This window comes from Macaca mulatta, chromosome 19 (assembly GCF_049350105.2).
Source record: "Macaca mulatta isolate MMU2019108-1 chromosome 19, T2T-MMU8v2.0, whole genome shotgun sequence".
Lineage (NCBI taxonomy): Eukaryota > Metazoa > Chordata > Mammalia > Primates > Cercopithecidae > Macaca > Macaca mulatta.
Window position 1 is genome coordinate 14,057,883 of NC_133424.1, and position 22,475 is coordinate 14,080,357.

The following is a 22,475-nucleotide window of genomic DNA, read 5'->3' on the forward strand; positions in this document are numbered from 1 at the left end:
CCTTTGAGTGAAGTCCTGAAGGAGAGGAGGGAGAAGCCATGAGGTCACCTGAGAGAAGAATAATGCAGACAGAGGAAACAGCCAGTGCAAAGGCCCTGGGGTAGGACTGTGCCTGGTGTGTTTGACGAAGAGTAAAGAGAACGGCAGGAGCTGGGTGAGTGAGGCCGGAGATGCTTGTGGGCTTCCCCAAGTGATCTTCTTGGGCTTTCTCCCAAGGCAGAGAAAATCAGCAATGGGCAAGGAAAATGGCAACTTCTAGAGCTTAGGAAGAAAAGAGGAAAGAGGAAAGAAACAAGAAAGAGAGGGAAGAGGAGGAGGACAGGCCGGAGCTCAGAGTCCTGCCACCCTCACTCCTCATGTCTTATCAGACAAACAAGCCTAGAGTCAGGAGAGCCCATGTCCCAGTGGCCTGCCATGCTGTCCTAAAAGACAAACCAACAGAGAGAAAGAAAGGTTGGCCTTTAAGAAAGGAAGGGCAAAGAAGAACATAAAGCAACAGAAAAAATAAAGCTAATATATAATAACACATACCATACCAGCCCTTGGCAACTCTGGCCCGTGGCCTGTTTGTGTAAATAAAGTTTTATTGGCAAAGGCCATGCCCATTCATTTACATATTGCCTGTAGCTGCCTTTGCTATAACGGCAAAGCAGAGTGGTCCCAAAGAGACAGTATTTACTAGAAATTTACTCTCTAATCCTTTGCAGAAAACATTTTCTGACCCTTGTACTGTAACAATAACATACAACTATATTAGTATATTATGTACTTGTAGCATATATAGTTGACCCCTGAACAACTCAGGTTTGAATTTTATGGGTCCACTTATGTAGATTTGTTTTCAATAACAGTTACACCAAGTGTGCTTGTCTTTCCTCCCTCCCCTTCCACCTCCACCTCTGCCACCCCTGAGACAATAAGACCAACTCCTCCTCTTCCTCAGCCTACTTAATATCAGGATGATGAGGATGAAGACCTTTATAATGATCCCCTTGCAATTAATGAATAGTAAATATATTTTCTCTTTCTTATGATTTTCTTAATAATACTTTCTTCTCCCTAGCTTTATTGTAAGAATACAGTGTATAATGCATATAACATATAAAAATCTGTCTTCATCGACTGTTTATGTTATAGGTAAGGCTTCTGGTCAAGAGTAGACTATTAGTAGTTAAGTTTTTGGGGAGTCAAAAGTTATACACAGGCCAGGTGCGGGGGCTCACACCTGTAATCCTAGCACTTTGGGAGGCTGAGGCAGGAGGATCACTTGAGCCCAGGAGTTCGAGACCAACCTGAGCAACAAAAGCGAGACCCTGTCTCTAATTTTAAAAATTCTAAAAAATAGAGAAAAAAGTTATCCACATAATTTTGACTGCACAGGAGGTCACTGCCTCAACCCCTATGTTGTTCAAGAGTCAACTATATTTATCTATGAATTTAACATAAAATGGTATATTACTATTATAAATAACATTTTGAGTTCTTACCACGTGCTGGGCACTGGGCTAAGCTTTTCTGCTTATGCTCTTGTATTGAATCTAATCAAAAACTCATTGGATTAGGACATTACTATTATTGTTGTTATTGTTGATTGAGAGCACAGACTCTGAATCTAGATAGCCTACGCTGAAATCCCACTTTTGTCATTTGAGGGGTGCAAGACCTCAAATTCTCTCTCTGTTTCAGTTTTCTCTTTTGTCACATGGGATGATAACAGTACCCACCCCTCAGGGCATTGAAAGGATGAGCTAAATTGATGCAAGTGAAGTACTTGGCATATTGACTAGAACTCTCATTACCATGATTGTCCTTATTTTACAGATGAGGAAACTGAGGCACAGGAAGGTGAAGTCATGGGCAGCCATCACTGCCAGAAGTGGAGAGCTGGCAAAGTTGGGGAGAGGGTGATAAAAACTAGGAATCATGGCTCTCATGATAGGTGGACCCAGAAGACAGCGCTGGGGAACTTGGTCCTGTCCACTTCTCACCTGATTGTTCTGGACCTGGGAGTGGCAGAAAGCAGGGACTTGCTGGCCAGCTGCCAGAGGCAATGAGGGGTTGCTCTTCCGTTCTCTATGGAGAGGAAGTCGGTTAAGCTTGAATGGTGGAAGCTGAGACAGTGACAGCCCTATCATCACAGATCCTTGGAGGAGTTCAAAGAAGTGGGTGGGACAGGGAGGGGACAGACCATTGTTACAGCCGCTGGGCTGACCCTGGGGGCTGGAGACAAGGATGTGTGGCCAGTACAGCTGGACCAGATTGGAGTCAGGTGGGCTCACACCATTGTTAACACGTCCAGCTTCAATGTCACTTGTATACCTACTTCTGGTTGCCAAGATAGGCTACAAAGAGGTAGAAGCAGGTGAGGGGAAGGTTGCTTTCTGCCCTTGGGACCCAAGTACACCTCCCTGGACCCAGCCTGAGGGACCTTTTCTTGGTTTCACCTCCAGGAAAGTGACTGCTTGATTCATGCAGCGATCACTTGCTTTCTAATCTGACTCCATCAAGGCACCTTTCCCCCACAGCCTCGGGTTAAGGTGAGGGGCTTGCCAGGGGCACAGACTGCCTGCAGAGACCCCAACTATCTCAGTTCCACCTTGATTATCTCCTGGAGAAGACAGCTATCCAAGCAGAGGGCCCCATACTCAACCTTGGCATAGAATTTACCTCCCTTGTAGAACACAGAAAGATTTTCACTTAAAGGGAAAGAATTTGCAGAACAAACAAAGAAGTAAGGGAGAAAAAAAGAAGAGAGCAGATATTGGCATGTACAGGGAACCAAGAACCAATAACCGCCACCACCACCCCTACCACCAATAATAAGAATAGCAGCAAGGCAAACCTTTTTCTTTTTCCTACCTGAGAACCTAATTTCACTTTGTGGAAAAGACAAAGTGATGTGTCCACTAAATCTTCTTCTCCACGGACTAAATTTCTCAGTTCCCCCTGCAGTCAGATGGGCCACAGGTACTGGCTGTCTTCTGTTACAACAAATCCACTCTCCTTCCTTCTTTACCTTTCTAGGACTGTCATATGGGGGGCTGACCTATGTGGATGGGCTCATTGGGCTCCTGGCCCTCTGGCTTTGGACAATGGGGAACATTTATTCTGCCAGCTTCCTGTTAGGAAATGTTCCCTCTCTCTTTCTCTCCCCACCTCTTTCTCTCAGCTTGTGTGTGAGTGTGAATGTGTGTGCATGTGTCTTTGTGAGTCTCAGTCTCTCTCTCTCTGCCTCCTTCCTCTCTTCCCCCCTCTCTATTTCAGTAAGGGTCCACACCTTTGTAAGCTATCTCTTGATTCTTAAGCTATCTCTTAATTTGATTCTTGGTGTGTGTCTTCCGTTTTCCTACTGGGACCCTCTCTCATCCACCATGCGATGAAATTGCAGTCCACAGAATGCAGGCAGAAGTGACGTTCATTACTTCTGTATGTGGCCTCCCAAAACCTCCTGTGTGAGCCTTCATACTCTTTTCCTACAGGCCGGAAGTGAAGGACTTTCTGTTCTTAGGGGATGGTGGAGCCACAGATGGAAAGAGCCTCGGTCCTGAAATCACCACATGGAATGCCACTTGCTGATTATCTGATTGGATTTAGGGTGAGTGAGAAGTACATTCTTATTGCCTTAAGCCACTGCAGACTTGGGACTTGTTTGTTACAGCAGCAAGCATATCCTAATTCACGTTTAACAAGACTCCTCTTCTCCACTCGGAGAAGTTGGCTCCACCTCAACTCCATAAAATCATGTGACCCAAGCCTAAGCCAATCAGAGCACCACTTTCTCCACCTCCCATTTCCCCACAGTGATTGGTTCTGGCATGAGCACATGACCTCAGCAAGAGCCAATCAAAAGCAAGAAAGCATTTGCTGCGAATTCTGGGAAGATGGCTGAAAAAGAGAGAAGAATCTCTCTTTGAATATGATCTCGGGCAGACTGGAGGCCTGGAAGTGCAGCTAAGTCATGGATAATGGAGCCAACTGCAAAAAGTAGAGCCAAGAAACAGAAACAGAGGCCTAATGGTGTTATCTGATCCCTAGATCTAAACAAGCCTGAAGCTGGACACCCTTGAGACTCTTCAGTCTCATGAGCCAATACAACCCCCACTTCTTGTTTAAGCCCCTTTGACTTTTCCACCTCTTGCAAGTAAAGGGAACTAAGGGATTCACATGGGTAAATATAATGAGTCCGCACCATGTGTCAGGCCCACTGACCTCACAGCAAGTCAACAGGTAGATACTTTTACTTGAATTCCCATTTTATAGGCAAGGAAATGGGGACCTTTTAAATTGGCCAGGAGCACCTCAGTAGGGAAATTATTTGCAAAAGAGTATATTTAGGGGTTGGGCATGTGAGCTTGAGTAATTGGGATTGGACTGAAAGTCCAGAAACTGAATTCCAATCCCCAAACCAACATCTTTTGTGTGATTCCAAGAGTGCCAATTAACTTCCCCATTCTATAAAAAGTAGAGATAAAAACCCTTCCACTTCTCCCCCACCAATTTCATAGTGTTGGTTTGGGTAACAAAGTAAGGTAACAGTTAAAAGGTGCTCTGAAGGAAAGGCTAGCAACTCATCCTTGCTGTTGTTAATAAACAGTCATTGTTGAATTGGTTCCAGAAACCCTGGGGGCCAGAGGCTGTCCGGTGACTCTCTTGGCCAGAATTCCAAAGACCATCTGTGGCAAATACATCCTCCGGAGCACATACCCTTGGCAGGATCACAAACTGCTTTTCTCACCCAGAAAACACAACCAGAAAAGAAACAGAGATAGAGAGGGGGGAGAGAGGGGAAAAATCATGCCAGCTCAAAATATCTGTTAATCTGATCAATGATTTCCATCTCCACAGCCACCATGCCAGCCCAAGCAAGGCACACTGTGTCTTCCCTGAATGACTGAAATCATTTCCTAATTGGTCTCATGGCTTTTTATTCTTGCTCTGTTCCAATACATTCTCCATGCAGCAACCAGTGGAACCATTCACAGACATAAAATCATTGTATTACTGCTTCAGTAGCCTGATAGTGCCTTTAGGATAAATATCAAACTCCTAAGCACCTTCCACAGGACCTTTGCACATGCTGTTCCCTGTGGCCAAAACATCTTTTCCACCATTCCCACTCCTACAATAGCAGAGGCCCGCTAAAGACTCAGTTTATCACCACTTCCCTGGAATATGTTGTTTTACATGTTTCTTTTAGAGCAAGTCAGACTTGTCCCTTTTTGCAAGGCCCATAGCATTTTAAATTATAAGTAGTAATAGCTATTTATATGTCATCCTTGCCAGACTGTAAACGCCATGAAAGCCATGATTGCATCTGTCATGTCCATCACTGTAACTCAGTGCCTAGCACATAGTTGGCACTCAATTAATATTTGTGGCTTCAAAGGTTGAGTATAAAAACAGACCAGATGAAAGAGGGTAAAACTTAAACAGTCAAGAGGTTGTCCTGCAGATTATTTGGGCAAGAATGGGCTTTTTAATAAATGATACTGGGACAATTCTTATGGAATAAAAAGGAAATTGGACCCCTACCTAACACCACACATAAAAATCAATCCCAAGCTGATTAAAGACATATAGTGAACACAACTGTAAAACTTTCAGAAATAGCATAAAATATATCCATGGCCTCAGGGTAGAAATGATTTTCTTAAATAAGATACAAAGCCCACAGACTATAAAGGAAAAGATTTCTAAAATCAACCACATCAAAATTTAGAACTGTTGGTCATCAAAAGACATTAGAAAAAAGAAATCAAAAGCCAAGCCAAGAGAAAATATTGCACAACATATAATGATGAAGAATCAGTTTCCAGGCTATATAGGGATCACCTACAAATCAATATATATATATTTTTAAAGTGACTTAATAAAAAATGGACAGAGCATGTAGAGGCACTTCACAAAAAAGCAAGCTTGAATAGTCAATAAATATTTTTAAATATGTTCACTCTAATTTGTAATCAGGGGACTGCAAACTAAAATCACAATGAGAAATCACCATGAGAAAGGCTATAACTTAAAAATCTGACAATACCAAGTGTTGGCAAGGTTGTGAAGCATCTTGAATGCTCACCCACCACTGGCAGGAGTGTAAATTAGCACAAGCACTTTGGAAAATTGTTTGGCAGTATTTAGTCAAGGTGAAAATGTACAAATCTTAGGATCCAACAATTTCACACAGAGCAACGTGCTCCAGAGAGACTCCTGCATGCATGTAGCAGAATCCATAAACAATCAACAAAGCTGCTCATGCCAGTGCCCGAAAGAGAACAAAGTCACCTGCTCATCGTCGATGAATAAACATGATCATGAAGGAGCTGCAGTGACAACAATGAGGATGAAATCTCACAAAGGTAACTGCAAACCAATGAAGCAAAATACAAAACAACTCCTCTCACATAATTTTATTCTTATAAAACTCAAAACCGGCCAGGTGCAGTGGCTCACGCCTGTAATCCCAGCACTTTGGGAGGCCCAGGTGGGCGGATCATGAGGTCAGGAGATCGAGACCATCCTGGCTAACATGGTGAAACCCCATCTCTACTAAAAATGCAAAACAATTAGCTGGGCGTGATGGCGGGCACCTGTAGTCCCAGCTGCTGGGGAGGCTGAGACAGGAGAATGGCGTGAACCCGGCAGGCGGAGTTTGCAGTGAGCGGAGATCACGCCACTGCATTCCAGCCTGGGTGACAGACCAAGATTCCATCTCAAAAAAAAAGAAAAGAAAAGAACAAAGAAAAAGAAAAAAACAAAACAACTCAAAACCACATAATATCTGACTATATTGCTTCAGGATGCGTACTTAGGTGGTTCAACCACAAAGGAAAGCAGGTGAATGGTCCCCATACAATCTCCAATAGTGGTTCCTCCAGGAGGGAAGGAGTGGTTGTGATTGAAGATGAGCGTGAGGGAGAATCTGATGGTGGCCCTGTGGCTCTTGACCTGGGTAAAATGGGTGTATGCTTCATGGTTTGGCCTTTAAAATGTTCATCTATGTTCCCACACTTTTCTCTAGGTTTGTTCTCTCTGTCTGTCTCTCTGTCTGTCTCTCTCTCAGACACACACACAGACACACACAGACACACAGACACAGACACACAGACACACACACAGACACACACACACACATATCAGCTAAAGACTAAAAAAAAAAAAAAAGAAGACACATACACCAAGCAACAGTTTATGCTGAGAAAGAGAAAGGGGGAAAATACCCAGACAGAAAATTAAAAGATAACATAGACACAGGAAATGAAAAGAGACGACGAGTTGGCAAGACGGCGAGGGTAGGGAAATGAGAACTGGAGAGACAGAAAAAAGAAAAGAAATAAGATGGTCAAGGATAACAGGAGAAGGGGAAGATACAAGAAGCAATATTCTCTCTCTTATTTCTGTCTCTCTTTCTCTTTATTTCCCCTCTTCCTCCATCTCTCTCTTTCTCCTTCATCTCCCTCTGTCCCTTCCATCTTTGTCTCTCTGTTTTCCCTCACCATTGCCTTCCTTGGACTTCCTCCATCCAGGTCTTTCTCTCCCCTTCTATCTCTGTCTCTCTCTCACCTTCCACTTTTCTTTCTCATCTCTCTTTCTCTCTGTGTGTCTCCTCTTCATCTCCTCTGTCTCTTCTTTCTTCCCTACACAAGCAATCTCTCTTTCTTTTAACACACATTTATCAAGCGGCTACCCTGTGCCGGACGCAGTGCTTCAAAAAAAGAGGTCCGGACTGGGGGAAATGGGATGGTGCGGCCCACCGTGGTTCCCAAGCATCAGTGGCATGGACGCCTGCCAGGGTGCTTCATCCCAGCTCCGGCATGGACCTGTGGGCCGCCTGCCACTCTCTCCCCATCATTAATTTCACTATCAAACACTCCCAGCATCACAAGTTGTAGGTCTTATTTATTAAATATTTAACTAGGAGAAACCCAGCTGAGATGAAACCTCTCATTTGTGGCAGCCACAGGAGAGCAGAACATGGACCTGCTGCTGGGATTAAGCCAGGCTGATGAGTAGAACCAGGGTGCCCAGAGGGGGAAACAGGTGGGGGCAGCCCCCAGTGGGGAGAGGAAGATTCAGAAATGCAGGGAGCTGGGCTTTTACACAGTCTCACCCGGATGGTGAGAGGTTGTCCGCCAGGAAAGGCGAGTTCAAAAACCCCCAAAACCAGAATAGGTCAATCTATACAGAGAGAAGATTAATGGTTGCCAGGGGCTGGGGGAGTGGGGAGAGACGGGGAGTGAAGGCTCAGTGAGTACAGGGTCTCCTTTTTGGGGTCTTGGAACTAGAAAGAGGTGATGGTTGCACAACACTGAGTGTCTTACACACCACTGAACTGTACACTTTAAAATGGTTAATGGTCAGTTTTGTGTTATGGGAATTTTATCTCAAGGCTTTAAAAATTAAAAAAAAAATTCACACACCCAAACCCATTAACCATTAGCTCTAAGGCTGCTGACCTCATTTTTTAAAATTCATGCTTATTACACAGGCACTGCTTACTATCAATCCAAGGCATCGGCTCAGCATTTTCGGTTTCTTTCTTTCTTTTTTAGAAACAGGGTCTCCCTCTTGTCCCCCAGGCTGGAGTGCAGTGGCATCATCATAGTTCACTGTGGCTTTGAACTCCTGGGCTCAAGGGATCCCCCCACCTCAGCCTTCCAAGCAGCTAGGACTACAGGCATGCACCACTACACCTGGGTAATGTTTCAATGTTGCCCAGGCTGGTCTCAAAACTCCTGGCTTCAAGAAATCCTCCCACTTCAGCCTCCCAAAGTGCTGGGATTATAGGTGTGAGCCACTGCATCTGACCCTACTCAGCACTTTGAATCATCCCATCATTTACTTCTCACAGCCCTGGGAGGGAGGTGCCAGCAGGTCTCTAGTTTTAGAGAGAAGAGAGCTTGTGGTTCAGAGAGGGTAAGTGACTTGCCCAAGTTCACACAGCTCCAACTTCAGTCTACCTGCTTAGCCCCCCCCGGTGGGCTCTCTGCTAACTCTGGCTGAACTTTAGAAACCCTTGGGGAGTTTTCAAACATTCCCCACCCCAGGGGAAGCCCTGGACAAATCTCTCCAGCATCTGTGGGGGTGGAGCTTGGGGCATCAGCATTTTCTTTCTTCTTTTTTTTTTTTTCTCTTTGGAGACAGAGTCCCACTCTGTCACCCAGGCTGGAGTGCAGTGGTGCCCTCTCAGCTTACTGCAACCTCTGCCTCCCAGATTCAAGCAATTCTCCTGCCTCAGCCTCCCAAGTAGCTGGGACTACAGGCGTGTGCCACCACACCTGGGTAATTTTTGTAATTTTTAGTAGAGATGGAGTTTCGCTACGTTGGCCAGGCTGGTCTCGAACTCCTGACCTCAAGTGATCCGCCTGCCTTGGCCTCCTAAAGTGCTGGGATTACACGCATGAGCTACCATGCCCAGCCCCAGCATTTTTAAAGCTTCCAAGTGATTACCAGGTGCAGCCAAGATCACCTGAGGAATCTTGTTGAAGAGCAGATTGGGATTGAGCGAGTCTGAGGTAGGGGATGAGAGTCTGCATTTCCAGCAAGCTCCCAGGAGATGCTGATACTGTTGGTTCAGCGACCCTGGCAACGTGTCCAGTAGGATGTTCTAGATCTGCACTATTCAGTACAGTGGGCGCTAAGCCATACAGGGTCATTGGGCACTTCAAATGTGGCCAGTGAAACTCAGGGGTTGTTTTTATCGTAATTAATTTCTTTTTTTTTTTTTTTTTGACAGAGTCTCGCTCTGTTGCCAGGCTGGAGTGCAGTGGCACAATCTCAGCTTACTGCAACCTCCGCCTCCGGGGTTCAAGCAATTCTCCTGCCTCAGCCTCCTGAGTAGCTGGGACTACGGGTGTGCGCCACCACGTCCAGCTAATTTTTGTATTTTTAGTAGAGATGGGGGTTTCACCATGTTGGCCAGGATGGTCTCGATCTCCTGACCTTGTGATCTGCCCACCTCGGCCTCTCAAAGTGCTGGGATTATAGGCGTGAGCCACCACGCGTGGCCTGTAATTAATTTCTAAAATTGCAATAGCCATGTGTGGCTACTGGCTACCTTATTTGGCAGCATAGGTCTCCCGGGCTCAGGAGATCCTCCTACCTCAGCCTTCCGAGTAGCTGGGACTACCTGCATGCACCAACACCCTCAGCCGATTTTTGTATTTTTTTTTTATAGAGATGGGGTTTCACCATGTTGCCCAGGCTGGTCTCAAACTCCTGGGTTCATCCTCCCAAAGTGCTGGGATTACAGGCACGAGCCACTGAGCCTGGCCTGGTCTTCATCTGTAAGTGACCCAAGACCTATGGCCAAGGGTGAGACCAACACCTTAGGGGAGCAACGAAGAAATTAGGAACTCACTTGGGTCCTCCACCTTTCCTTTCTCAGCACTTGCCACCTGCTCAGGGGCCTTCGCCTGTCCCCTTGGGTCTCCCCAACCAATCCCTGCTTCACTCCCCAGACAGAACCATCAGAGCCTCCCCACACCAGCCCCTGACCTCTCCTACTCCTCAGATCACCCTAAATCAAGCCCACATCTCCCCTGGGGTCTCCTCCTATCTCAGTTTCTCAGTTGTATCTCCTGTCACCTCCAAATGCAGCCAAGATCACCCGGGAGATCTTTATTTCTGAGCCTTAGAACTTACCACACTCAAACTATCCTTTACCTGTTTATCTGGTCCTTGGACTCTCTCTCTCTCTCCCCACCCAGAACATCAGCCACACCAGGGCAGGGATTTTTGTCTGTGTGTTTATTTCTCTCTGTTTTGTCCATCTCCGTCCCAGTGCCCATGCCAAGGAGGAAATTAAGAGCTTGCTGGTCATTAGAGAAAAGTAAATGAACGGCAATGACAGCCTGCTGAGAATTTACTATGTGCCACGCATATGTTTTATGGTCACCATCCATTTAATTCTTGCAACATTCCTGGAAGAAAATGCTACACTGCTCATTCTACAGATGATGAAACAGAGTGGTTAAGGTTAGGTAGCTTCCCAAAGGCCACACCACCAATAGAAACCTAGTCCTAGGCCAGGCGTGGTAGCTCACGCCTGTAATGCCAGCATTTTGGGAGGCTGAGGCAGGTGGATCACAAGGTCATGAGATCGAGACCAGCCTGGCCAACATGGTGAAACCCCGCCTCTACTAAAAATGCAAACATTAGCTGGGCTTGGTGGCGCGTGCCTGTAGTCCCAGCCACTTGGGAGACCGAGGCAGGAAAATCGCTTGAACCGGAAGGCAGGCAGAGGCAGTGAGCTGAGACCACGCCATTGCACTCCAGCTTGGGCAACAGTGCAAGACTCTATCTCAAAAAAGAGAAGAGAAGAGAAGAGTAGAGAAGGAAGGGAAGGGAGAGAGGAAGGAAGGAAGGAGAAAGAAAGAAAGAAAGAAAGAAAGAAAGAAAGAAAGAAAGAAAGAAAGAAAGAAAGAAAGAAAGAAAGAGAAAGGAAGGAAGGAAGGAAGGAAGGAAGGAAGGAAAGGAAGGAAGGAAGGAAGGAAGGAAGGAAGGAAGGAAAAAGAAAAGAAAGAGAGAGAAAGGAAGGAAGGAGAGAGAGAGAAAGGAAGGAAAGGAAAGAGAAAGGAAAGGAAGGAAAGAAGGGAGAGAGGGAGGGAGGGGAAAGGAAGGAAGGAAGGAAGGAAGGAAGGAAGGAAGGAAGGAAGGAAGGAAGGAAGGAAGGAAGGAAGGAACCTAGTCCTGGTTGAGCTCAGACTCTGTTCCTTAACCATCGTCCCATGGCATCTCTTGCCCACTGGCACACCAACCTCTCTGGAATGCAAATGGTTTCCCAGAGAAAACTTGAGTATTTTTCCCTCTGGGGTTTTATCCCTGCTGTGCCTTCACCTGTCTCATAAAGTTTCTCCACTTGCTAGATGTGTGACCTTGGCAAGCAGTGTTAGCTCTCTGAGTCTCAGTGTGCACATCTGCAAACTAGGGGCAAAAATAAATGCCGTGAGCTCTGGGGGCTGGGATGAAGTTCTCATAAACTGCCAGGGCAGTTCTCATAAAGTTTAGCGGATCATGAACTCCCCACAGAGAGGAGCTACTGTTATTATAACTATTCACCACAAAGCAGAGTTTCCATGTCCTCCTGAGACATGGTGCTTCCCCTTCATCAGGGATGGAGTGAAATCTTGACATGAGCAAGGGCAGGGGCCAAGAGAAGGGCCTTCCCGTCATGAGTGTGGAAAATGGTCTGCTTGCTTCTCATCAGGTTTTGGGGGTTGGCGACATGGGGAATCCTGTTTGGTCAGTTAGAGGAGTTGCAGCTGGTCCTAAAGCTTGAAGAGCTTGCACTAAGTCATGTGGCTGCCATTTTGCTTTGAAATAAAGGGGCTGTCAAAGGGCCAGGTGTCGTGGTGCACACCTATAGTCCCAGCTACTCAGGAGGCTGAGCTGGGAGGACTGCTTGAGCCCGGGCACTCAAGGCTGCAGTGAACCATGATTGGATTGTACCACTGTGCTCCTGCCTAGGGGACAGAGTGAGACCTCACCTCTAAAAGTAAATTTTATAAAGGGCTTGTCAGCACCAACAGAGGTACAAAGAGGCGCACACACACTATTGCATTGGGGAGGGAGGAGGCTGATGCCTGTAACACTAATACATCAGACTCTTATTTGGCACCCACTGTGTGTCAGCACCCACTGAGTACTGCTTGAATCCTCACAACCACCCTACAAGGCAGGCACTAATGTTATACCCCTTTTACTGATGAGGAAAGGGAGGCCCAGGGTGGCTAAGCAATGTGCCTAAAATGATATGAATGGGAATAAGCAAAGTTGGTATTTGAATCTAGGCAGCCAGGCTCCACAGCCTCCCTCCCTCCACTAAGCTGAACTGTCTCAAGCCCCATACAGAGCCATGGCACACCTCAATTTTGACAGAACCTTGCTCAGTCCTCCAAAGACACTGGTGAAGAACGTCCCTGAGAAAACAAAGGAAAGGATACCCAAACAGACCACAGAGATCTGGAGAGTGCTCTGTGTCTTAAGTCACCAAAGAAATGCACATGATACCACAACAGGATTCCACTTTCACTTATCTGATTGGTGAAGAAGTAAAATCAAGGGAGGGTAAGCCTGATTGGGCCACGTGGTCAGGGAAAGGAGACCTTGGAATTTGAAAGGGCACAGACTTCCTGTTTCTTGCAACCTGGCCCAAAAGCTTGACCTATGACCCTGCCATACCATTTCCAGGAATCTGTCCTAGGGAAACAGTGACAGACGTGTGCAAAGACTTCTCTACCAGGACGCTCACTGCAGTGTGATCAGTATTGGTAGAAAAACAGCTGGTCTCAAAGCAAATACACAAAAGGAAGCCCATTTTTGTTATGAAAATCAAAAAGTTGCCGGGCGCAGTGGCTCAAGCCTGTGAGAGGCCGAGACGGGCGGATCACGAGGTCAGGAGATCGAGACCATCCTGGCTAACATGGTGAAACCCCGTCTCTACTAAAAAATACAAAAAAAAAAAAAAACTAGCCAGGCGTGGTGGCGGGCGCCTGTAGTCCCAGCTACTCGGGAGGCTGAGGCAGGAGAATGGCGTGAACCCGGGAGGCGGAGCTTGCAGTGAGACGAGATCGCGCCACTGCACTCCAGCCTGGGTGACAGAGCGAGACTCCATCTCAAAAAAAAAAAAAAAAAGAAAATCAAAAAGTTTAGGTATATCGGGGGGGGAAAAGGAGTGGTTGTTCCATTTCCTTTGGAAAAAAACAAAATCCTCACCATAGTTCACAAAGCCCAGAATAAGCCACCCTTGTCACCTCCCTGCCCTCCTCCCATTCACCTGGCATACAGTAGGCGCTCAGTCAACATTTATGAATGAATGAACACACTCTTCCCCATTCCCCTTCCATCTCTAAGCTGATATACCCCAAGGTCTCTCTCCTGTACATTCCTAAGGGTGTGGGGACGAAGGGAACACAGTCCATACCAAGCAGCATTCACCATGCCAGGAGACCAAAGAAAGTAAGGCACGATTTTCAAACTGGGCAACAGAAGGAGAAGGAGAGAGAAGGGGAGGCCGCCGCAGTTTTCATTCCAACATTTTCCAACTCTGGGTGAGATTTCCTTCTATATACTCATCTATATTTACATCAACGAATCTGTCGGTAGCAAGCCTGTTGCTTCTTGTGTGGGATCTAAAGTTCACAGAAAGCTGGCTTAGACACCCAGCTAGGAAGACAAACTGTAAATTAAATTTAAGTCACCCAAAAACCCTAAATCCACCCACTCCCCTTGAAGAAACCCATGACATCTATTACATCAAGATTTCTCAACCTTGGTATTACCGACATTTGGAGCTGGATAATTCTTTACTGAGAAAGGCTGTCCTGTGCATTTTAAGATGCTGAACTGCATCCCTGGTTTCTACCAGCCAGATGCCAGTAGCATCTTCTCCCCTCCCCCTACATTCGTGACAACCAAAAATGTCTCCAAACATTGCCAAAAGTCCCCTTGGGGGAAAAATTGCTCCCAGTTCAAAAGCACTGCTTTACATGCAGCCCAGGAAAAATTCCAAACCATTTAACTGTTCTTTCTCTGTTCCTTGTCATCAACATCCTGAATATACCAGTCACCTGTTCTCAAAATTCCTTCAACAGATTCAAAGAAAGTGGTAACAACAGAGTTTCAATTATGGGCGTGGAGTGCCATATACAGACAAGAATTTCATTCTAAAAACTATCAGAACCTTACACAGAGATTCACACACAAAGATGTTTACTGCACTGCTATTTATAATGGCAAAACAAACAGCTAGAGATGGTTACATGAATATAATACAGGTATAAAGTGGAACATTATCAGATATTAACAACGGTGTTTTCTGGGGTTGCCGCCAACCCATACAGCACCACTGTATGAATTTAAACAAGACACCCCTTTCTCTGATTGTGAAATTAAACAAGCCACCCCTTTCTCTGTCAAAAATTATCATAATAGCTTCATCTTGCTAGAACAAGATACTTAAGCTTTTATCAGCTGGGGTACTGAAATAATAGACATACAAGCTCCATGATACTTATGATATGTGACATGCTATCTTTGTGCCGTGCACAACCTGTGCAACTATACATGGTGGCCCTTATTTTTTCAAGGATACCTAGTGGCATAGAAATGTGTTCATAAAAGTTTATATCCATAAAAAGGTATGGGATGAAATACATTAAAATGTCTTCAGAGATTTTTTGTGGATGAGAGAGTATACATATATTTTATATTCTTTTTTGTACATTAGATGTTCTGTAAATGAAGAGGATAGGCCTCTTGGAGGAGCTGACTTTTGGGCTGAGACCTAAATGAAGAGAAGGAGTTAGCCATGGGGAGACCTGGAGAAACCGTGATGCAGGCAGAGGAAATACCTTATGCTGAACAGAAGGAATATCACATAATGCAAATGACGTGTGTGTGAGTAAAAATGGTCAGCAGGGCTGAGACAGAGTAGACAATGAAAGGAAGGTAGACAATGAAAGAGATGAGATCAAAGACAAAACAGGGACCAGATCACATGGGACCTTAAAGGACCCTGCTACATTAGTGTGTTAGTCTGTCTTCACACTGCTATAAAAGTAATTTATAAAGAAAAGAGGTTCAATTGACTCACAGTTCTGTATGGCTGGGGAGGCCTCAGGAAACTTACAAATCATGGCAGAAGGCAAGGGGAAAGCAAGGCACGTCTTACATGGCAGCAGGAGAGGAGAGAGAGGGAAGAAGCCCACACAGTTTAAAACCATCAGATCTCATGAGAACTCACTCACTATCACAAGAACAGCATGGGGAAATCATCCCCATGATCCAATCACCTCCACCAGGTCCCTCCCATGACATATGGGTATTACAATTTGAGATAAGATTTGGGTGGGGACACAGAGAAAAACCGTATCAATCAGTAATCTGTAATCTCTGGCTAGTGGGTAAGAATCTGGGGCATTTACCCAATCTGCTTGGAAGAGAAATAGTCTACCAGTCCACCACTACATACTATCCTATCTACCAGTGGAGCAAAATCCAAGGAATTCCACTTTCATTTCCAGTGCTGAAACAAAACTAGGTGTTTCCAGAATGTTAATAATCTTTGTTCAATAACACTGTTTACTTTCCTCACCATTACTCAGTTAAATACTTATGCATGATATAGTGCAGGAACTTTTGGGGGATGTGAGGAAGGCAAATCACTGTCCCCTACCCTCAAGGAGCTTTCTAATTACATAGGTAAAACCTAAGCATGCAATCTTTATTTTTATTTTTATTTTTATATTTTTTTGAGATGGAGTCTCGCTCTGTCGCCCAGGCTGGAGTGCAGTGGCGCGATCTCAGCTCACTGCAAGCTCCACCTCCTGGGTTCACGCCATTCTCCTGCCTCAGCCTCCCAAGCAGCTGGGACTACAGGCGCCCGCCACCACGCCTGGCTAATTTTTTGTATTTTTAGTAGAGATGGGGTTTCACTGTGTTAGCCAGGATGGTCTCAATCTCCTGACCTTGTGATCCATCCACCTCGGCCTCCCAAAGTCCTAAGCATACAATCTTACTGATTTTTACAAAAGCATGCAAAATTCACTTGATACTGGAAAAGGTACAAATAAGGTGGTAAGCGGAGAGACTTGGTCATTCCCAAGTCAAACAGAACACCAAATATCAGAGAGACCCACACGTAGACAACCATCCTTCCATACACCCTTATATCCAACATCCACCCATCCACCCACCCATTCAACCATCTGTCATCCACTCATCCACCCATCCATTCAGTCATCCATATTTTCACCCCTCAATCCAGTCTAGTCATCTGCCTATTTATTCATCCAGCCATATATTCACTCATACACCAACCCATCCTGTCATCCATCCATCCACATCCATCCATCCAGTCATCCATCCATCTATCCATCCATCCATCCACTCATCCATCCATCCAGTCGTCCATTCACCCATCCATTTGTCCACCCACCCATCAAGTCATCTACCAATCTACTTATCCACCCACCTACTCATCCAATCACCCTTCCTTCCTTCCTTCCTTCCTTCCTTCTTTCCTTTCTTCCTTCCTTTCCTTCCTTCCTTCCTTCATCCCATCCATCCATCCAGTCATCCATGCATCTGTTCAACCATCCATCCATCCATTCACCCAGCCATCCAACACTAACTGCAGGGGACGCCTCCATCCCCACTAAACCACAAACATCCAGCTATGATCCATAATTTAAAAGACTGCATTGTGATCAGAAACGGGCCACAAGTCAAAAATTTGCATTCTGGCAACTCTTTCAGAGACAACTCAAGTCTCTAAACATTTCTGACAATTCCAATTTGTGTAAGACCCAAACACTCCAAGTCTTTGTAACACCCTCACAGAAGCTAACCTATATTTGCTGCTCTTAAGTATTTGATGTCTTCAAAGATGGTGCCCTTAGGGAGAAGGCAAGGCTAGAGACAGTATGGTTAGAGGAAGGGGAAGCTGTGGGGAGACTGGAGAGTCTGGCATTGGGGCATAGCAAATGAGAGAAAAAGGAGATTAGAAACATGGAAGAAGGATTGCTGAGAGGTGGGGAAAATCCTGCTTGGGCCTAGGAATCTTGGAATTCTAGTATGGACAATCAATGAGACCTTGTGATTGTGTTCTCCTTGGCTTATATATTGGAGCAACCGTGATTGAGCTGATCTTTCAGAAGAATGGGTTAACAATGTAGACACCAAAAATAACAGAGATCAAGGGAGCTGAGAGACTTGGCAAGGAAGAGCAGAATATTAACACTTAGGCAGCACCTACTGTGTGCCACACGCTATTCTCAGCACTGGGTCAGAGAAGCCCAAATATGGCCACCCACATAAGTCCATCCATCTATCCACTCTTCCATATGTAAACACATGTAGTGATTACTAAGTGTCAGGCACCATTCTAAACATTAGATATATTAAATCATCTAATCCTCCCAGATAGGAGCTATTAGGATCCCCATCGGGACAGACTGCGAAACTGAAGCACAGAACATTTAAGTGACTTGCCCAATGTCACGCAGTCAGTGACTAGCAAAGCTGGGATTTGAACCCTAGCCACCTAGCTTCAGAATCCATGCTCTCAACTCAACCATGCTGCTTCTCTACAACCATATCAATTGCCAGTGTCTAAACCACAGGTTCTAACTTTCAGAATACAAGAAGGACCAAGAGCTAACTGATTGACCCAGCCTCTTAGAGAAAATGATAAGTAAACTGCGAAATGGCTTAGCTCCTGCCATAAACGTTGATGAATCTCAGCTGATTCTAAGTGAAGCTAGATTTCCAAGTACACAGACTAAAATTAACACCTTGAATTCATTCTTTCAAAATAATTGATTCCTTACAGCAGCATTGTTCATAACAGCAAACAAATGAACAATCCCCCACCCCAAATTGGAAACATCCCAAATGCCCATCACCCAGGAAAATGAATGAATAAATTATTTGTATTATCACAGAATGAAATATTATATAGCAGAGAAAAGCAAAAGACCAACACTTAACGCTCAACAACAGAGACGAATCTTAAAAATATACAGTTGGGGGTCGGGCACAGTGGCTCATGCCTGTAATCCCAGCACTTTGGGAAGCCAAGGCAGGCAGATCACGTGAGGTCAGGAGTTCAAGACCAGTCTGGCCAATATGGCGAAACCCTGTCTCTACTAAAAATACAAAAATTAGCTGGGCATGGTGGCAGGCGCCTGTAATCCCAGCTACTGGGGAGGCTGAGGCAGGAGAATCACTTGAACCCAGGAGGCAGAGGTAGCAGCAAGCCAAGATCGTGCCATTGCACTCCAGCCTGGGCAACAAGAACAAAACTCCGTCTCAAGAAATATATATACATATACAGTTGAGTGGGGGAAAAAGAGTGCAAGTCCCAAAAGATGAAAGAGCTCAGAAGCAAGGAAGGTTAAATTTATATTGTTAAAGCTGGGTACGGTGATGCATACCTATAGTTCCAGCTTCTTGGGAGGCTAAGGCAGGAGGATCGCTTGAGCCTAGGAGGTTGAGACTGTAGTGAGCCATGATCATGCCACTGCAGTCCAGCCTGGGTGACAGAGTGAGACTCTGACTCTAAATAAATAAATAAATAAATAAATAAATACAATTCATTGAGTTGGCTACTTTACAGGATGATTATACATGCCATGTGCTTTCTGGGTACAGAATCTTTTAATCTGCTTACAATTCCTTGGACATAGGACTACTATCCCCATTTTACAGAGGAAAAGACTGAGGCTCCACAACTGTGAGCTGGAGCTGAGATTTGCAGCCAGGGTGGCCTGTTCCCAAGCTCTATATGCTTCCCCCTCCATCCAATATCACCTTCCCTCCTCTTTTCCTCCTTACAGCCTCCACTCCTTGTGTATTAATCAAACAGACACATTCCTATGCAGACGCCACAGCACGCCACAAACACATTTCATTGCAGTGATGGCCAGCATAGCCCTCCCACCCACACACACCATGCCCATCATTCTCAATAAAGAAGATCATAAAGATCATGGAGATAAAAGAACATGACAGACTCTGGAAGATCAGAATCCATGTAACCCCACTGCAGGCCAAGTTTTAAGTCTGCCCCAGAGTCTCACTGAAGACAAATCCATCCACTTTTACAAAAAGGTAACAACATCCAGACTTCGCCCTCCTGCAAATGCTGCCTGTATGAAAATACTTTAAAAATCAGTTTAAAATTACATATATTTTTTTACACATAGGCCTAAAATGAGAACAGAACTTAACAGCGTGAATATTATTTACTGGCAAGTGGGTGACTAAGTTGGGTTTCCCTCATGACTCCAGACAGGGGACTCTTGAATACTGTTATTTGGGGGCTGGGGGTGGGAGGCTGCTCATTTCTAACTGCAGGTGCAGCCTGAGCAACAGGCACCTTCAAGGAAGCCTCACGGCTGCTCCCAGTCTGAACGGCAGATAAAGCCATGTCTGACCGAAGCGAGATGTCAAAACTTGATCCGGACTTAACTCAGGCATTTCCCTTCCTAGCTGGAATCTCTCTTGTATTAGCTGCCTTAAAGACGGCTTCTAAAAGCTGCATTCATTCCAATAAAGAGTCTTGGCTTTTCAGAGGGAATAAGTAACTGACTCTCTCCCTTTCTTGGTCAATGGCACCATCTCTTGCACCACTCTTCTCTCTCAGGTGTTAAGAACTCACCATTAGGGGGATCAGCGTCCCAGTTCGCCCAGGACTGTGAGTTTCCGGAGATGCTAAACCCAGGATAGTCCCAGGCAACCCTGGCTGAAGGGTCACCCCACTCAGCTAAGAACTGAGGCCCAGTGGTTTTTGAAACCCAAGTTGCTGTGCCCTCCCTCGCCAGGAATGTTCCTTGTTTTTCCTATTTTTTTAGGGAGTAAGGAGAAGGAAGACCAAAGTTTGGAAGGGGAGGGGAGGTACCTAAATTCTAACCCAAAAGTTGAGCGAAGTTCTTCTGTCGAGTTTGCAGTGGACACCTGGGGTGGCCATGCTGGGCTGGACTCTCGACCGGCCCCAAAGGAAGAGACAGGGTGTGGAAGAGGTGAAAAGGGAAGCTAATTATATACTTTAAAACTCCCTCACCTTGTCACCCACAGAGGGAGGGAGGGACCAAAGGAGGAAAGAGAATTAATTTTATCTTAGACCCAAGGGAATAGAAAAATGGGTCAAGTGGCCATGAATTTTTTTTTCCTCTGAAAGCTTCCAGAGAGAACGGAGAATGCAAAATGTCCAAAGGTGGCTTTAAAGAGTGCCACACTCAGGTTAATCAATGCACACTGGCCAGTTGGTGGTGGTGGTGGGGGGAGGGGTGGCGCTTCCCTCGCATTCCTACCCAGAAAGCCTCATTTCTAGCCAAAGTTTCCAAAAAAAGAACACTGGAAACAAAATGACTCCCTGGTATTACGGCTCTTGCATTTTGGGGTTTTTCTCTATGCTGGAGACTGTGCTGGCCATTTTTCACGCACGACCCCATTTAATCTCCTGAGAGCCCTCCAAGGGAGATGCTACTAGAAGGAATATCCTCATCATGCATGTCAAGAAACTGAGGCTCTGGTGCCCAAGATAACATGGCTGGTGAATAATATGAACCTAGGCCAGTCTGACCCAGAGTCTGGAGTGTTTTCCCTCTCCTCTCTGCCCTCTTTCAGGGCAGGCACCATCCGGCCCTTTTCTCAGGAGCTGAGCTGGCATTCTCGGAAATGCGTTACTGCACGGCTCTTAGGCTCTGATCATCTCTGGATGGCGTCCACCTTCCCGGCGGTGCTTTTTATTGCTGAGAAAGTGTATGTGTGTGCTTGCTACTGGGGGGGAAACAGGGAGGGGGTAACACAAGCCCTACGCACCCAACAGATACCTCCCACTCCAAGTCCCCGAAAAAAGACTTCATTCTCAAGGGGCCACTGCATCCGATCTACTCAAGCACTAACATTTCAGAAACCTCCACTGGTCTGACCATCTCATGGACAGTCTCTCAAACCCCTGCACCTAAAACCCACCAAAATCCTAAAACATTGGCACAAGGGTAGATCAGATGTTGTACAATTTAGTTAATAGATGAAGACAGGCACTTTTTCTCATTCACTCAGCAAACGTTTATGGGGTGCCTGCTTTGTCCCGCACACTGGGGTTGCAGTGGTGAAGAACAGGGTAAAGATCACGGGTCTCACAGCCTCAGAGCTTGACTTTTTCCTGGGAAATGGTAGAACTACCAGGGAGGGGTGGAACCCCATCCAAGAGACCCCCTTCTCTCTCTCTCTCTCTAGTGCAGGCACATAGCTTTGAATGACATCCTTAATCTTTCTTATTTCTCTGACTGGGATTTAACACTACTACTTCCACTCCTTTCCATAGATCCCCATCCCTAATCCTAAGCCATCGAGGCCAGATATGCTTTGGAGTTCAGAACCCAGGGCTTTTAGAGGCATCGCAAAGTCGGGAATGTAAAATGGTACAACCACTTAGGAAAACAGTTTGAGAGCCTTTTATAAAATTAAACATACACCTACCACACAACTCAGCAATCTCACTCCTGGGTTAATTTACCCAAGAGAAATGAAATGTATGAAATGAAATGTTCCCACTAAAACCCGTACGCCAATGTTTATAGCAGCTCTATTCATAATCATCGAAACTGGAAGCATCCCAATGTCCTTCGGCTGGGAAGCAAACTCTGGTCCATCCATATCATGGAATCCTGCTCAACACCAAAAAGGAAGGCGCTACTGTCACAAGCAACAGCATGAATGAATCTCAAAGTCTGAGTAAAAGAAGCCACACTCAAAAGGCTACATACTGTGAGATTCTATTTCTACGACCTTCGGTAAAAGGCAAAGCTGTAGGGATGGAGAACAGATCAGAGCTTGAAGGGGCTGGGGAAGTGGGGTGCTGACTCAAGCGGGACACTGTGGGGGTTGACAAAACTGTTCCATATCTTGATTTGGGTGGTGGCTACAACTACATCCATTTGTCAAAACTTGCAGACCAGTATGTCAAA

The 22,475-nt window shown here is 45.6% G+C and overlaps 1 protein-coding gene and 1 long non-coding RNA gene across 4 annotated transcripts in view; one reads left to right on the forward strand and one right to left on the reverse strand.

Annotated features, from left to right (window-relative positions):
• LOC144336722 (uncharacterized) overlaps positions 1-18,662 on the forward strand; it is a 28,440-nt gene extending 9,778 nt beyond the window's left edge. The window contains exon 2 of the long non-coding RNA XR_013409046.1: positions 18,123-18,662. This is a non-coding gene — a long non-coding RNA (uncharacterized LOC144336722). The remainder of the gene's footprint in view (positions 1-18,122) is intronic.
• The window catches only part of CACNA1A (calcium voltage-gated channel subunit alpha1 A), a 307,938-nt gene that overhangs the window by 280,113 nt on the left and 5,350 nt on the right, over positions 1-22,475 (reverse strand). The gene's annotated exons all lie outside the window — the stretch shown is intronic.